Below are 7,549 nucleotides of genomic sequence, written 5' to 3'. Positions count from 1 at the left end.
CATTCCCCGCTTTTAGTTGTGTCTTTAAGAGCCAATCTTGGGTCTTATATGTTTGTTTCAATTGTTTTATTGATGATGGGTTGATATTGTGTTCTAAGGACCATTAACTGGACAGTGTTGATTCTATCTTTGACAAAGTTTATTATTCTGTTTAGTATGCATGGCCCTATGGTGAGGAGGAGGAGTAGGCTTAGCAATGGTCCTGCTAGGGGCATTAAGAGGGAGTACATGGAGGAGCTCCACCAACTATCAGCTGCGGAATTGAATTTTTGTTTTTGTAGTTCTAGGCTGAGTTTGTGTAGCTGTTGGACCCGCGTCTCTACTAACCCAGATTCAGTTATGTAAAAACAGCAGTCTTCTTTGAGACAAAGGCAAGTTCCCCCTTTTTCGGCAGTAAGCAGGTCTAGGGCGCGCCGATTTTGCAAAGTAACTTGGGCGAGGGATGTCAGTTGCCTTTGTAATGAGGCTAGGGATTCGGCTGAAGCTTCCATTGCTATGGAGAATTGTTGGGAGAGCTTAGCGGTAGTAACGAGAGCGTGGCCTAGGGTTCCTCCTGCTAACCCTGCCGCTATTACGGATGTGGTGAGTGAGACACCGGCTACTAAGGGAAGAAATACAGCCCTTTTTGTCCTGAAGGAAGGCACGTAGTCTCCTTCTAGATATTCAGCAGGGGTTCGCAGGGTTAGTTGGGGAACTATTGTAACAGGGAGACATAGGAGGCTCTTAGTGGCCTGAACAGTGAGATTTTTATATAGAGTTCCATTACACCAGAAGAATGAGCCATGAGGGGCGTACAGAGTGGAGTTGGGAGGAGAGGTTATGTTGCAAAGGGAGGTGCTAGCGTGGAGGGTGGTTTGGATCTGAACAAGTGAGCGCCATAGATAGAGGCGGCTGCTAGGCCACTTTGTCCCAGATGTCATGTACATGGCCCCCTTCTGTTGGGAGGTCCAACAGGAGTCCCAGGGATCCCAGATAACCCATGTGTAGCCTGTGGCAGTTTTTAAAAAAATTATGGGAATTCCACACTTGGCTCGAGAGGGTTTCTGAGGCCGTGAGAGTCTTGACAGTGTGGATTTTACATGAGCTATAGGGGCAACCGACGCTTTGTTCAACCCATGTGTTTTTACAATAGGGTATTTGTTGGTCAAAGAGAAAGCAAATAGCTGGCGTGACTTTTCCCGGTTGTGCCTGGAAATCAGTAAAATTAACATAGAAAGGAGAGCTACAACCTTGAGGGGGACAATCAGCTGTGGCCAGAAGATGGCCTTGTACCTATGTCTGAGCGTAGTTGGTCCAATTCTCTGTCAGGAAAAAACGCCAGGCAAACGGGGATGAAGCCTGCTGTGCTTGGATTTTCCAGCTGAAGGCCCGCAAAAGCAAGAGCGTCACAAAGGAGATGGACACCATAATTACGGTTGTTGACGGCGCAGGGTGAGTTTTAAAGGATTGTCTTTAGTCCGGTCAATTGTCCAGGCTGCGGTTTTCTCTGTGGAGGGCCCGACGAAGTCTGAGAGGGGGTCCACTGGCTTGGCGTGGGTGTAGTGGATCCAGGCAGCGATTCCTTCTACCTTGAGTGCTGTTGGCGTGGTTAGGATCACCTGGAACGGCCCTTTCCACCTTGGTTCTAAGGATTCTTATCGGTGTCGCTTGACGAGAACCCAGTCTCCTGGCCGGATCTGGTGTGGAACGGGTGGAGGTCCTGTTTTGTATAGTTCTCTTAGTCTAGGCCAGATTTCTTCATGAATTTTCTGTAAGACTTGTAGGGAAAATAAGAGTTCAACACCATCATCGACATCAGATTTGATGAGATTGTCTTTTAGGTTAGGGACAATAGGGGGAGGTCTGCCATACATTATTTCATAAGGGGTGAGATCTAATCTGTAAGGGGAGTTTCTTGCCCTGAACAGGGAGTAGGGGAGAAGGACTACCCAGTTAGCGCCAGTCTCCATGGTCAATTTAGTTAGGGTCTCCTTTAATGTTCTGTTCATTCTTTCTACCTGTCCTGAGCTTTGGGGGCGATATGCACAATGTAATTTCCAATTTGCCCCAAGAATGGAAGCCAGACCCTGACTTACCTTGGCGATGAAGGCCGGCCCGTTGTCTGACCCTATCATAGCTGGGAAGCCATACCTGGGCAAGATTTCTGCTAGGATTTTCTTGGCTACGACTTGGGCAGTTTCCTTTTTGGTTGGGAAGGCTTCTGTCCATCCTGAAAAAGTATCTACAAAAACTAGTCGGTATTTGTATCCATATTTTCCTGGTTTTATTTCAGTGAAGTCAATTTCCCAATAAGCCCCAGGTCTATTTCCTCTTTGTCTTTTTCCAGTGGTTTGGGGTTGGTTTCCTGCATTATTGAGTTGGCATACTACACAATTTTTAGTCACTTGTTCAACTTTAGAAGCATCTCTGATTTTTAGTTTTGAGTGTCTTATTAAGTCCAATATTCGCCTTGAGCCTAAATGGGTACTATGATGGATTCGTTCTCGTACCCGTTGTCCTAATTTGTCTGGGAGAATAATGTTGTTTTTACAGTCTTTCCACCACTTGTCAGTGGATCTGAGCCATAGGGAGCTCGTTTATCCACTGGAGGTCACTCTCTGAGTACTCCGGGTTAGAGGGTAGCTCTGGGGGCCCCGGGTCAGGCAGCTGAAAGGCTGGGAGCTGTGAAGGGGTTTGAGCCCCATTTTTAGCAGTCTGATCAGCCAGGTTATTTCCCCGGGAGACCATGTCAGTTATTCTTTGGTGTCCTGGACAGTGGACAATCGCCAGTTTTCTGGGTTCCCAGAGGGCAGCTAATAAGGCCGGGATTTCGTTTTTGTTTTTAATGTGTTTTCCTTCTGCCGTGAGGAGCCCCCTTTCCCTATATATTGCTCCACGTATGTGAGCGGTGGCAAAGGCATATCGGCTGTCAGTATATACCGTTAGTTTTTGGTCTTTCCCCAATTTTAAGGCCTGAGTCAATGCCACCAGTTCAGCCTTTTGGGCCGACGTTCCCGGGGGCAAGGGTTCTGCTCAAATGACTTTGGTTTCTGAGGTTACCGCCGCTCCCGCGTACCTTTGTCCTTGGTGGACGAAACTGCTTCCATCGGTGAACCAGACGAGGTCAGCGTCTGGCAGTGGCCGGTCCTGTAGGTCTTCTCTGACTCCGTGTACCTGGGCCAATATCTCGGAGCAGTCGTGGAGTGGGCTCTCCAAGTCCGGATTTGGCAGTAGGGACGCGGGGTTTAGGGCCGTTGGGGGCATGAAAGTTATTCTGAGGGGGTTTAGTAGCAGTCCCTGGTAGTGGGTGAGCCGGACATTGCTAAGCCACTGATCAGGTGGCTGTCTGAGTATGCCTTCAATGGCATATGGGGTAGTGACCTGCAATTCTTGGCCCATGGTCAGTTTATCAGCATCTTTGACCATTAAGGCAGTGGCTGCGATTACCCGGAGGCAAGGAGGCCACCCAGCAGCCACTGAGTCCAGTTTCTTTGACAAATATGCAACCGGTCTCCGCCAAGGACCTAAATACTGAGTCAATACTGTTTTGGCTACACCCCGGCTTTCGTCCACGTATAGGTGGAATGGCTTGGAGACATCAGGGAGTCCCAACGCAGGGGCTGATAGCAGAGCAGTTTTGATTTGTTGGAAAGCCAGCTCAGCCTCTTCTGTCCAATTAAAGGGCTGCTGCTCTTTTGTTGCCTGGTATAGTGGTTTAGCCAATTCAGCAAAGCCTGGTATCCAGAGTCTACAGAACCCTGCCAACCCCAAGAACTCTCTTACTTGTCGTGTTGATTGGGGTCTAGGGATATGTAGAACAGTCTCTTTTCAGGCATCCGTCAACCAGCGTTGCCCCCTTTTAACAGGTATCCTAGGTAGGTTACCTCTGATTTGCAGATCTGAGCCTTCTCTGCCGAGGCTCGGTAGCCTAGATCTCCCAAAGCCTTTAGGAGGCTTTCGGTTCCTTGTAGGCAGGCCTCTGGGGATTCAGCTGCTATTAAAAGATCATCAACATACTGTAAAAGAGTGATCTCAGGGTGCTGTCGCCGGTACTCACCCAGATCTTCGTGGAGGGCCTCGTCGAACAGAGTTGGGGAGTTTTTGAATCCCTGTGGTAGCCTGGTCCACGTTAGCTGGCCATTTATGCCCCTTTCGGGATCTGTCCATTCGAATGCAAAAAGTTCCTGACTCTTAGGGGCTAAAGGCAGGCTGAAAAAGGCATCTTTTAAATCCAGGATGGTGTACCACTGTTTTTCAGGGCTTAAGGTGCTTAAGAGGGTGTATGGGTTTGGCACAGTGGGGTGAATGTCCATGACTCTTTTGTTGACTTCTCTTACGTCTTGTACTGGCCTATAATCTTTACTGTTAGGTTTGCGTACCGGCAGCAATGGGGTGTTCCATGCTGAGTGGCAGGCTCGTAGAACTCCCTGATCTAGGAGCCGGCAGATGTGTGGTGTAATACCTTCTCTGGCTTCTAGGGGCATCGGGTACTGCCGTACCTGAGCAGGATCTGTCCCAGGTTTAACTTCAACAAATATGGCAGGACGGTGTTTTGCCAGTCCCAAACCTCCTGTTTCTGTCCAGGCCTCTGGGAAGCGCTGTAGCCAGGGGCTGATATTCTGGTCAGTAGGTGCTGGTTCCTGATGGAGTCTATACTCATTTTCTAGGGCAATTGTGAGGACAGATATTGGCTTGTCTTGAGAATTGGTTACTTTGGGGCCCCCTGGTTGGAAATGGATTTGGGCTCCCATTTTTGTCAGCAGATCTCTCCCTAATAGAGGACAAGGGCTCTCAGGAATAACCAGGAAGGAGTGGATTACCTCTCCCGTTTCCAGATTTACAGTTCTTTGAGTTGTCCAAGGGTATCTTTTAACTCCTGTGGCCCCTTGTACCCAGGATAAATTATTAGATAATTTCCCATAAGGCTTGACCAAGACTGAATGCTGTGCCCCGGTATCGACCAGAAACTGAACTGGGGACCCCTCCACTTGTAGAGTTACCCTAGGTTCGGGGAGGGGCTCCGAACCCCGTCTTCCCTAGTCATCTTGGGTTACTAATATTGATGAGGCCTTGGGCTGCCATTGTTCTTGCCCCAGTTGGCGCTGTTTTTTCTTGGGGCAATCTTTTACCCAGTGACCCGTTTCCTTGCAGTATGCACATTGATCTTTCTTTAAGTTGTGTCTAGGAGTACACTTGGGTTGGGCGCCCTCTGACTGTAACTATTCTTTCTGAACTACTGCGGCTAAGACTTTGGTCATTTTTTCAGTGGCCCTAATCTGTCTCTCTTCTGGGAGATCTCTATTATTGTATACTTTTTGGGCGATTCCGAGGAGGTCCTGGACTTGTTTTCCCTCTAGATCTTCTAATTTTTGGAGTTTCTTTTTAATGTCCGGAGCTGCCTGATTTACAAAAGACATGACAACAGCTGCCTGGTTTTTGGGTGCCTCCGGGTCAATGGGGGTAAACTGTCTAAAGGCTTCCATCAATCTTTCCAGATAGGTAGCTGGGCGTTCTGTTTTTCCCTGTAACACGGAATATACCTTGGCCAAATTGGTGGGCTTGCGAGCGGCAGAAAGTTACCAATTTCCCTTTTCTGAGTTCTATGCTAAGGTCATGGCCCCTTGCCTTAACATCTTTAAAGTTATTTATAAGAATGGAGAGTGGAGTACTCTGGCTATTACCCATGGTAGTAGAATCCTAGAGATAGAGAAAAGAGAGATATAGAAAAGAGAGATAGAGAAAAGAGTAAAACCAGAAGTATTGTACTCTTTTTTTTTTTTTCCTTGCCAAGTAGGTCCTGAAAAATGAAAGTAAGTTAAGTAATTAACATAACAATAGTCGACAGTGTATCTCGGGTTTAGCTCCCGATCAGAACCAGATGGGCTAATAAATACAGAGCCCCAGACGGGTATCGGGGGACATCTCCCACCGGCCCCTGGTGGCTGTCTTATAGCGCGTCCGCCAAGACTATGCCGACCACCGATACAGACCCCGCGGGATTTTTCCAGACAACACAGAGACTACAGACAACACAGAGACTCAAGCCGGCCGACTTACCGAATCTGCTCACAGCGACGACCCGTTGACCTGGGTTCTGGTGGGCTTAGGGGAATCCCAGACGAGCCCCCAAATGTTGTGCCTGAAGTCGCGAGACCCCAGTAAGTGACCACCAGAGTCCAGAGTCAGAGCCAAATAGCCGGGGTCGCTTTATTACGAGTTCGAACCCAGACCTCTCTGCTTTATACAATGGCAGGTAAAGAGAGAGGCCCCAGCTGCTGTTTTAGGGTTTCTTTTATAGCGAGGTACAAACAAGTCACAGAGAAACAGTAGTTACAAGCTTATTATTGGTTAACATTTAAAGTTGAACATTCGGCAGTTTCTGGCTGGTTCCCGCCTTTTTCACAACCTCAAACGGCTGGGGGTTTTCCAGATAAGTTGTTTGTGTAAGCCCGGGGGGTGGTCACATGCATGTATGTTGCAACCTCAAACGGCTAGGGGTTTTCTAGATAAGTTGTTTGTGTAAGCCCGGGGGGTGGTCACATGCATGTATGTTTAGAATTTTTCCCTTAGGGGCTTTCTATCTCACAATAGTAGCTCAGTAGATATTAGTAGAATGAACGAATGAATGAATGAAGGAAGGAATCCCTGACATTTTCCATTCTGCCTTTTCTTCTACTCCCCCTCTACCTGGGCAGAAGTAATTTTAAAATCCCAGTTTTCCTATATTGTAGATGCAAATTTCTTCCACATATTTGTGATATGTCTCACTACTGATGGGTCTTGAAATGCCCAACAATCCAGTTATTTCCATTGTGCTACTGGGACTTGTACTGCAGGAACAAAGCAATGGCTGCTTTGATTATTCCACACCCTTAACGGAACCCTCTGTTTTCTTCCAGAAATTTAGTCAGGTGGTTGAATTACTTGGTTTCCTTGAAGACTTCTTTTTTGTCAGGTTTTCCTCTTGAAAGGAAAAGCTTCATTAAAATTAGATGAAGAGCACACAGCTTTCTGTTGCTAAACTGTCAGCCCTGGCAAAAGCAGTGGTGAAGGCAAACCAAAGCTTTCGAGAGAGCATGTTCTTGCTGGCTGAACTAATGAAGAAGTGCAGACCCCCTGCTGAAGTCTCAAGTAGATTGCCAGTTCACACAAATGAGCTCACAAATACCATTCAGTTTTCATTGTAACATTTCTTTTGCAAGGCAGTTCCTTTCCCGGGGTTTTGTTTTTTTTTTTTCTTGTTTTTGTTGTTGATTTTTAACAAAAATTCTTGAGAAATAAAAAATGAAACCAGCAGGAATGTTCTTTAAAGAGTCCAGCAAATGGTTTTGAGAATGCACTGACACTTGAAACATGGGAGAAATCATTATTTTAAAATGCCCAATCCACTTTCCTCAGTTTTGAACAAAATCAATGACAAAGCAAAACCAGTTTCCAAGTGTTATAGTAATTTGCAAAATAAATTGCAAAGAATGGCAGAGTACCATCAAGGTTCTTCAAGGGCTCTACAAACATTCAATTTGAATTTAAGTTTTTACATAGATTTTAAACTTTTTAAAGATGGTAATCT

The sequence above is a fragment of the Rhinopithecus roxellana genome, chromosome 14, assembly GCF_007565055.1.
Source record: "Rhinopithecus roxellana isolate Shanxi Qingling chromosome 14, ASM756505v1, whole genome shotgun sequence".
Classification (NCBI taxonomy): Eukaryota; Metazoa; Chordata; class Mammalia; order Primates; family Cercopithecidae; genus Rhinopithecus; species Rhinopithecus roxellana.
The sequence above is the reverse complement of the archived record's forward strand: the minus strand, read 5'-3'. Positions refer to the sequence as shown.